The sequence below is a fragment of the Austrofundulus limnaeus genome, unplaced genomic scaffold (assembly GCF_001266775.1).
Source record: "Austrofundulus limnaeus strain Quisiro unplaced genomic scaffold, Austrofundulus_limnaeus-1.0 Scaffold282, whole genome shotgun sequence".
NCBI classification, from domain to species: domain Eukaryota; kingdom Metazoa; phylum Chordata; class Actinopteri; order Cyprinodontiformes; family Rivulidae; genus Austrofundulus; species Austrofundulus limnaeus.
Window position 1 is genome coordinate 295,982 of NW_013952684.1, and position 10,955 is coordinate 306,936.

Genomic DNA, 10,955 nt, shown 5'->3' on the forward strand with positions numbered 1-10,955 from the left:
CACACACACACACACACACACACACACACACACACACACACACACACACACATCTGATACGTCGACATCAAAGTGCTGAAAAGTGCGATGTGTAGGGCTGCGCGGTATATGCGGTCGACAGTAGAAACGGTTCGTCAGTTACATCAACACACCTGTGTCAGCAGGGCTGCGAGTGCAGACATCTGAGCAGGAGTTTGAAATATAATGAAGAAATTATAACATTTTAAAACACGTAAAGAGAGAATAAATCCTCAAAATTTCCTCCTCCCGCTGTGGAAAAGTTATGTGGTGTCGCGGGATCATTTCCTCCTCCTCTCGCTGCACGTCACGCAGAGCGAAGCTTTAACAACCGTAGTTTTTCACACCCAATTGTCAGAAAAAAAACTTGTTTTTTATGTATTGTTCCCCACAGAGATGATAAAAAAAAGACGTGGACGTTCGTTCAGTCATAAATCCATCTTGCTACTGTAACAGTCGTCTCTGCTCTGATGATGAAGATGAGCGCGCAGCAGAGCAGAGGGTCAGTTCAGCAGGCAGAAGCTCATTGTTTGGCAGGCAGACATTAAAGCAAACGTGCTGGGTTTGATTAAAATTACCATTTTCTCCCCCCCAAAAAAGCTCTAAAAATTACATTATCTTTACTTTTTATGATCATTTTCTACCGCGATATATACCGTTACTGTGAAGGGATTTAGTTTTATACTGTGATATGAATTTGAGGTCATACCGCCCAGCCCTAGATATGTGCATATGTTTTCACTCCCTTTGCTGTGAAGCTTCAACATATATGTTTGTTTATTCCTCTCACTCATTAGGCCAGATTGTCAAAAAATTCTAAAAAAAATACATTAACAACTGGCAATGCCACATGTAATTACCGTACATAATTTTTTACAGGTCACAGGTTGAACATTTTGAAAACAACAAAGATTAACATTTTCTAGCGCCCCCTATAGGGTACATGTCTGGTTATTTTTCTCCTCTGTACTCACAGACTATATTTACCACCATGTTAATCTCTTCTTTGTTGTCCCTGTAGTTTGGCCTGCACAGTTTAACTGACAGAAGAAATATAATATTAATAGGACTCAATAAGGTTTCATGCTCCACTGGATGCAAGGAAATGCTGCTGCTTTGCAGCTGCATTACCCTGCTCCACGGGTTTGGACCCCTAATAGGGTCATTTCATGAGGAGATTAGGGTGGGTAATCATCTTCAGGGGGAGTCACTGAACCCTCTTCAGCCCAGTGGTAAGGATGTGTTTGTGTACTTTTTGATAATTTGTTTTTCATTTTTAAAACAGATATCAAATAAAAAGGAACAATGGTTATTTTATTTTCCTTTCATACCCCAAATACATATAATTTAAACTGATTTATATTTATTTTTTCATTTGAAATCAGAATGTAAATTCAAAAAAAATAATAAACAGGAAAACATTCCTTCTTTTTTTTTTCCTCAGACAAGTATCCCCGAAATAATTTGCTCCCCACCAGAGGGGGCACTCACGAGGCAGGTCTGCGTTCATTTCTGTCAATGCAGAAACACAAAAAAATACGTCCATAAATGAGCTGTATGACTGTTGCTTTCTGACCATAAAAGCTTTGCAGAGGTACATATTTTACCTCTTTTATTTGATACATGCATCGCCTTTATTTCTCTCAGTAGATACAAAATAAGACTTAAGACTTTCCTTTTTGATAAATCCTATAGTTAGACTTAGGTTTCCTGAGTTATTCCTTAGTTCTGCTGCTATAGACTTAGACTGTTGGAGGACAAACTGACCACATTTCCTCACTCCGTCTTTCTTCTAACAGAAAATTACATTGACAAATACTGACATAGATGCTTATGAAACCCATTAATTATTTTTTAAAACCTTAAGAGTTACAAATTCAAACGAAACTCTACCCTATTAAAATGCAACATTTCATTTTGCATGGGACAAATTTATTCTGCTGACCTCCATGATCTCCAGTAAAGCCTCGGTCACAGTCTCCAGGGAGGACAGGGCGAAGGTCTCCCTCTCGTATGAGCCCGGTGAGAAGGAGCGATCTCTGTAGCTGGAGCGGAAGGCGATGACGGCAGCAGATTTGACCTTGCTGATGCCAAACAGCAGGTAGAACTTTGGCAGGGAGAACTCAGTCAGACTCAGTCTTAGAACCTGCTTTGTCTCCTCTGGAAGAATTCAACAACAGAAACATTTCATCAGTTAAATGAATGTTAAATACCATGATCAACATTTACTGTATATTTATCAAAAATCCCCCAACCAGCCGGTCGAGGCAGATGGTCTCCTGTCCTGAGCCTGGTTCTGCTGGAGGTTTCTTCCTGATTAGCAGGGAGTTTTTCCTCTCCACCGTTTGCTCAGGACGGGAGACTGTGATGAAGTGATTCAACACAATCTGCTGCTTTCTTCTTTACATTATTCTTTATGTACAGTGCCCTGAGACAACGTATGTTGTGACTTGGCGCTATTTAAATAAACTGAATTGAATTGAATTGAAAAAACGAACAAACACACACCTAACAACCACTGACGCTGTTCTGAATGCCTAACTATCTTTATGTCTCGACAACTCTCCTGAAACTTCAGATGTTCCTGCAGTTTTTTACTCATGAGATAAAAATCAGATCACTAATAACTTAGTCTTCTCACAAGTCTTTCATCTGTTTCAACCTGTGTGATTTTGCTCCGACAATTTTTTTAAAGAAAGTTTTTAAGGTTGTTGGTTCTGACATTTTAGAGATTTTTAACAGCAGTCTCAGTTCAAGACTTGTTCCAGCCTGTTTTTTAAAATATCTTTTTATTGATATATAAACAGATACATATCAAAAGAACATCCTTTGAATATTGCTCATAATTTTACATTTTGTGTCAATCATTCAGCCCCATTCTCTCAACCCACCCATGAACCATCAACATCAGGGACACTAATCTAAAGAAGAAAAAAAAGTCTTTAAACTGTGCATTGTGGAAAAAGAAAAACAAACAAACCCCACATTGTTTAAATTATTTTGTATGGATGACCATCATTAGGACAAGGAAGGAGAAAGAAAAATAAATAAATAAATGAAATGAAATAAGATAAAATAAAAAAAATAGGCTCAATAAGATTAAGAAGGTATGGTTTTGAGTTTGTCTAGGTATATCTGCACTGGATTCCAGATAGAGAAACATTTATCCCTAGATCCTAGTGGTGTTTGCCTGATCTTTTCTAGCTGTGTGAATTGCATCAGATCTCCTAGCCACAGACCGGCCTTAGGTGGGTCTTTGGATTTCCAATGTAATAAAATCCTTCTGCGTGCAAGTAAAGTGGTGAATGCAATAATATATGTGTGGTTTTTCCTAATTATGAGGTTTTTATCACTGACACCAAATATAGCCATTGCAGCGTTAGATTGCAGATTGATATTTAACCACTCTGATAGTGTTTTAAAGATTACCACCCAATAAGTAGTCAGGGAGGGGCAGGTCCAAAACACATGTGTCAAGTTTGCAGGAGTTTGATGACACCTGTCACAACCTTCATCTACATTAGGAAAATTTTTTGCCAACCTTGCTTTGGAATAATGACTGCGATGTAGAACCTTAAATTGTATTATGCCAAGTTTTGCACAAAAGTTACTGTTGTTTCCTCTTTGTAAAGCATTGTCCCAGCAATCATCCTCCAACTTCCCACCTAACTCATTCTCCCATTCAGTTCTAATCTCTGTAAGCGATACATTTTTCATGGAGGTTGTGAATTCATTTGTTCTTGAAATTAGTTTGTTCTTTTTTGAGTTTGAAGGGATGTTTAACAAATCATCTAGAGAGGGCACAGATATGTTTGGAAAGTTAGGGTCATGACACTTGAGAAAGTGTCGTATTTGAAAGTAACGGAATAGATCAGACCGAGGAAGATTAAATTTCAATGATAAGTTTTCAAAACTTGCAAAAATTCCATTTATGTACATATCTTTAAATGTATAAATCCCTTGTCTTTGCCATGCAATAAATCCGGAATCTAGCTTACCTGGGAGGAAAAGGTGGTTATTAAGAATAGGGCTGGCATGGAGAAATCCACTTAAGCCTAAAGTCTGTCTAAATTGGGTCCAAATTTTAAGCGTATTAATGATGATTGGGTTGTTGGTGAATTCAGAAGGAGAGAGGGGAAGGTCTGAGAAAACCAAAGCTCCAAGAAATGTGGAGAGACAAGATGTGGCCTCCAGGTGGCACCATTTAATATCTGGAAAGTGAAGCCAATAAATAATTTTTTGAATATTTGCAGCCGAATAGCAGTAGCAAATATTTGGAAGATCCAAGCCACCCTTTTTTTTAGACCTCTGTAGTAGTTCTAACCTAATTCTTGGTTTCTTATCATCCCAAATAAATGATGTGAACGCTTTATTGATCAATTTAAAGAAAGATTTGGGGAGATAGAGTGGTATACTTTGAAACAAATAAACAAAGCTTGGGAGCACGTTATTTTTATACAATTTACCTTTCCTGCGAGAGATAATTGAATAGATTTCCATCTTTTCAGATCTAATTGGACTTTTTCGAGCAGTGGGCAGAAATTTGCCAGGTAAAGTTTCTTCATGTCCCTTGTAATATTAATACCCAGGTACTTAAAACCATCCCTAGACCATTTAAATGGCAAGATATTATCCTGTAAATACAGGACTTGGCCCTTCAAATGAAGGGCCAAGTTGTTCACAGGGTAGCATTCACTTTTACTAAAACTAAGTTTATACCCTGAGAAAGTACCAAAACTGTTTAGAGCGTGGATAATGTGAGGTACAGTTGAAATGGGGTCAGATAGGTACAATAATAAATCATCTGCATATAAAGATACTCTGTGTTCCTCCGCCCCCTATAGATCCCGCTTATTGATGTCAATGATTTAAGTATTATAGATAACGGCTCGATTGCTAGGGCGAAAAGTAACGGGCTGATAGGGCATCCCTGTCGAGTTCCCCTTGATAACTTGAAATATTGTGATTGTTTACCATTTGTAATTATAGAGGCCCTGGGTGAGGCGTATAACAGCTTGATCCATGAGATAAAATTTGGACCATACCCGAATTTCTCCAAGCAAGCAAATAAATGTCTCCACTCTACCCTGTCAAAGGCTTTCTCTGCATCCAAAGCAATAACCACTTCAGGCACAGCAATGGATGCAGGAGAATGAATAATATTCAGAAGTCTACGCACATTCGAAAAGGAATGACGTCCCGAGATAAAACCAGTTTGGTCAACAGAAATTATCTCCTGCATAGTGGTGTCCAACCGCATAGTAAGAACTTTAGCTAATATTTTTGCATCCCTATTCAAAAGGGAAATAGGTCGGTAAGAGCTGCATTCTGTGCTTTCTTTACCGGGTTTTAAGAGGAGAATAATTAATGCTTCAGTCAGTGTTTGTGGTAGAGACCCAGATGCTAAAGAATCATTGTACATATACAGTAAAATTTTGGATAGTTTATCTGCAAATTTTTTGAAGAACTCTACTGGATACCAATCAGGGCCAGGTGTTTTACCATTTTGCATTTCCTTGATTGCTTTGGTGATTTCAATCATTTCATGCATTTCATTTATTAGTGGAGTCTTCATATTATTAAAAAAGTGTTCCATATCAATACTGTCAGATGTTGTTTCTGATTTATATAAATTTGAGTAGAAAGAGGTAAACACATCATTAATCTCTTGTGGGATGATTGTTAATTCACCATCAGTGTTTTTGATTTCTGGGATTTGTTGGGCTACTGAGCGACTCTTGAGCTGCTGTGCTAAGATACGTCCTGCCTCATCACCATGCTCATAGAAATATCCTCGTCATTTTAATAGTAAATGTTTCGCCTTCTCAGTGGCAAGGAGGTTGTATTGCATTTGAAGATCCAATTTTTTATATATAGTTCAGGGGAGGGAGAAACAGAATACAAATCATCTATTACTTTTATGGACTTTAAAAGCTCCTCGTTTAATTTTATTCATCTTTCTTTTTCTGGCAGAAAAAGATATAATCTCACCCCTGATCACTACTTTTAGTGTTTCCCAAAGGAGGGAAGGGGAAATACCCTCTTTTTTGTTGAATCTTATAAAGTCGTCTAATTTTTGGGAAATCATCTCACAAAATGATTTATCGGATAATAAACTTCGATCCAACTTCCAAGGGGGACGTTCATTTTTGTAAAGGGGGGAATGTGATATCCAATAGTACAGGAGCATGATCTGACTCTGTTATAGTTGAGTACTCTACTTTCGATACAAAAGGAAGAAGAGACCTCTCAAGAAAGAAGTAATCTATTTTGCTATATGAATGGTGGACTGGGGAAAAGAAAGAAAAGGCCTTGGTCTTAGGAAATAAACAACGCCAGGGGTCAACACCCCCTGTACGGCCCATAAAATCTAACAGTAATCTAGACATTTTTGAAATATTTGTGGATTTAGGATTGGAACGATCCATTGTAGGGTTAATTACACAATTTAGGTCTCCTCCAAAAATTAATTGTTGTGAGTCCAAGTCTGGGATATGTGAAATAATCTTTTCAATGAATTTTTTGTCATCCCAATTTGGGGTGTAAATATTAATCAAAATGACAGGTCTGTAATATAGACGACCAGAAACCATTACAAATCGACCTAGTAGGTCAGAGGTTATTGTTTTGGGGTTGAACTGGATTTTTTAAAGAATTAAAATGGCAGTACCACGTGTTCTGGAGTTAAAATTAGAATGAAACATGTTGCCCACCCAGTCTTTTTTAAGTATGACTTGATCTTTAACAAGTAGGTGTGTTTCTTGGAGAAATGCGATATCACACTTTAAATGCTTAAGGTGGTTAAAAATTCGAGCTCTTTTTACTGGTCCATTTAAGCCTTTGACGTTCCAGCTAACAAATCTCACATCAGTACCTCCTATATTTATATTTTTCCATTTATGTCTGAGAGACAGAGATAAGGAAAAAAAGAAAGAAAGAAAGAAAGAAAGAAAGAAAAGAAAAGAAAAGAAAAGAAAAGAAAAAATGAAAAACAAAAAAGGGGGGGGGGGGTCTCATAGCTCAGCCCATTTCTCTTTGCTTTAACAACAACACAAAGTAGCAGAATGTATATAATGTAACACGTAACTTTATTATTTTCCTGAGAAGTGAAAACAGAATCTGATGGTGTCCCTTCCCATAACCCAAAAACCCTCAACATGAACATAAACAGAACAATGCCTATACTTACCCCTCTTGCTGAGGTAAGCCGCAAGCTAAATATTGTCCATGAAAACTTCTGGAAGATTAATTGTCTATCTTTGCCTTGGAAGGCTCCCAGTAATGTATAGGGTATTAACTCCTTCAGTCATTTAGATGCTGTAGATAACCCAGTAATAATGAAGAGGTGTCATTTGTAAAATTGAAACGGGTAATATTTTACAATATTTTGTAAACCAACTAAGAAGAAACGCCGGAAAATAACAGAACTTTCATTTTTAGAGTCGCTAGTTGAGATAAGGTTTCAGGCAGTTAGCTTGCACTTCTCAGCTGTGGGTACCCACCGCTAGCCTGAAATACAACTTCTGTTTTTAGCAGAAGTGCTGCTCGAAGAACTTTTGTGCCTCCTCCGGTGAGTCGAAGGTAAGAAGCGCATCTCCATGTGTCATGCGTAGCCGGGCCGGGTACAGCATGTGGAACCTGACGTTCTTCTGGTACAGACCTTGCTTCACGCTGTTGAATGCGGCTCTCTTTTTTGCGAGCACCACGCTGATGTCTTGGTAAATCCTCAGAGTGGCACCTTGGTACTTGATGTTGTGGCTCCTGGCCCAGCGCAGTGCAGCCTCCTTCTGCTGGAACTTAGTGAAACAAACCAGGAATGTACGTGGTGAAGACCTTTGGCTGGATCTGAGAGTCGGGGTCCAGTGTGCTCTCTCCAAGTCGGGTAGCGTAGGAAAAACCTCCGGGCCAAAAGCATTCATCAGCAGCTCCGAGATGAACTTAAGTGGATCTTTACCGTGCTCACTACCTTCGAGGATATTCAGGATACGGAGGTTGGTCCTCCTTGATCGGTTCTCGAGATCGTCGACCCGGTCTAAAAGCGACTGGTTTTGGATTTGAAGCACTTTTATGTTGGAATCTGCTGCCGTCAGCCGTTCAAAGTTATCACCGGCGATGGATTCCACAGAGGAGAGGCGGTTCTGAAAAGAGTTCACCGTAGATTGAAGTGAGTCCAGTGAGCTTTGTATTGGTTTGATTGCTTCCTTAATAAGGAGGGACACGTCTTCCCTGAGTGATGTCCTCTGTTTTGCAAATTCTGCCAACAGGTGATCCATCGTAATTCCAGCGACAGTGGCGGGCTCACCAGGTGTAGCTTGAGTCAAAGGGGTGCTAGGTGAAAACGAAGCTAGCTTCCCTGCAGCAAGTGTAGCCGGAGTTTGAGCCCCTGTGGTTGATTTAGAATTCTTAGAGCTGCTCATTTTGGGAGATAAAGTCTTAATATAACCCAATGTTGATACTTAAGTCGAAAATGAAAAGTAAGAGTTGATGAAATAGGAAGGAAATACAAGATTAACCGGGGAACCCTCTCGCGTGCGTCCTCTTGCTACATCGCATGACCGGAAGTCCCCGTTCCAGCCTGTTTTAAACATGCAACTGTTGCTAACAGAAATAACCTGGACTCATCAGTCCCTTCAAATTTTAGACCCATTTCAAAACATCCTTTTTATCATAAGTTTTACAAAGATTTTACTCAACTGCAGTCCTTTTTAAATATTCACAAAATTCTTGAATTGATTCAGTCTGGTTTTAAAGCCCTTCACGGAACAGAAACTGCACTTTTAAAGGTTTTTAATGATCTTTTAATTGCTACAGATTCTGGAGACTCTGCTGGACTTTTGCTTCAAGACCTGACAGCAGCTTTTGATACAGCTGACCACAATACTCTGCTCTATAGGCTAGATCAATGTGTTATCAAAGGCACTGCACTGGACTGGTTTAGGTCTTTTCTGTCTTAAAGGAGTTTTGTTGTGAGCCTTGGAAATTCTGTTTACTCCTCTGTCCCCCTCGCATGTGGAGTCCACCAAGGAACCATTCTTGGTCCCATTTTACTTTCCATAAACTCTTTGTGAGCTCTTTTCTCACAAAGGTTGCGGAGGGCAGGCGGTAAGAGTGCTGATTATTCTTATAATGCTGTTTTGCTTGGTGCTGGTAGTCTTGTGATTTTAGTTGGAGCTGCAGCTCATCTTGTCTTCTGAGGCCTGCCCCAACTGCCCTTGTCCCTGCAGACTGTCTGACCAAGCTTGACCATAGCCCCAGATGCATTGCAGACCCAGAGGAATAGGACCAAGAAAGGCTCTGATGGCTTGTTCCTAAAGATGAACCAGCTCTCCTCAGAGTAGGCTCAGATGAAGGCACTATTTCGGACCCTCCGGGGCAGGGTTGGTGGTGGTCTGGCTGGGGATCCTGACCCTGGGCAGGACATGTGTTCAGGGATTTCTGCTTAAAAAAATGAAGATACAGTTTCCCTGACAGCATCCGGGACTCAGTTTCAGGACAAGTTTAACAGTGGTTCCTGTGTGTCAGTGGCCAGTTCCCATACCTCCTCCTGCTCTCAGAGAGATGACGAGTCAGCAGTGAGACCTTTAAAGACTGCCCTTGCTTGGTTGAAGATGGACACTCCACAGAGCCAACTGGCTGAGGCCAGAACCTTCTTTAGGCGACCGAACACTCAGTCCTCCCTTAAGGTTCCCCCTTGGGGGAATATGTAAAGAAGGTGCATGCCTGGACCAATGCCAGGTGAACTCGTCCTCAGTGTCTCATCACTGATGCCCTGCTCTTTCGGGTTAACGATTGAGGTGCTCAACTCTGGTGGTGATGCTGGGCAGCAGGCGGTGGGATACTTGACCATAAGTCAGTTACTGGGTTGCTCTGGTTCCTGATACCGCTGCCCTCGAGTCCCTGGTTGGACCAGGATGATCTTCAACAACCAGAGCAAAATCCAGGCACTAAACAGCAAAATCATTGCCTTTCTGGCCAAGGACACGATTGTTCCTGTAGACCCCAGACTGGTTCCAGGGGGGTTTTACTCAAGTATTTATTTATTCCCAGAAACGCTGGCAGCCTATGGCCCATTTTGGATCTGAGGGGTCTGAATGTGTTTTTGAAGGCATTCCGTCTCTGGTTCAATCCCCATTTCCAGCTGTGTAAGTTGTGTCCAGTCAGTGTGCCCCAGGGCAGCAGTGTGAATGTGTGTGTGAATGAATAATGTAAAGCAGAGATTCTTAACCTATGGGCCGCGACTGCCACCTTGAGGGCCTCAAACAAACAACAGTTTTTAACTTTGGGCCTCAGAGGGCTGCGGGACAGCATTGATTTTGAAAAAGGTGCAATACACTTTCTCACCATTAGTAGCAGTACTGCGCCACTCAGATGTTTAACAACCTTTTTTAATACGTAGAAGAAACTTAGAAACCTGCCGAGAATGGAAACCTATTTTAAATTAAAAGTAGAAGCAAAAATAAAGGTAACCCATAAAAAAGGCCAAAGTTTGTCACTAATATGAAGTGCAGCTTCTGTTTTTACCATGCAATATTTTAAAAGTTCAAAACAAAGTTTGTCACTAATATGAAGTGCAGCTTCTGTTTTTACCATGCAATATTTTAAAAGTTCAAAACATTATCAACTACAGTTGCAGATACAACTATATTTTAATTTGCACTTTATCAAATTAAATTTTTGTAATTTATTTTTAAGCATTTTGTCAAAAAGCTGTTGTTACTGATATTGTTTGTCACTAATATGAAGAGCAGCTTCTGGTTGCAAAAGTTTAAAAATGCTATATTTTCATTTGCACTTTATCAAATTTATTTTTACAGTTTTTTAAAAAATTTGGAACATTTACATTAAATAATTTTGAATGTATTTATTTTATAATCACAATTTTATTTATTGAATTGTCTATGTTTTTGTTGTTATTTTTGTGCTGATAAGTCTGAGTG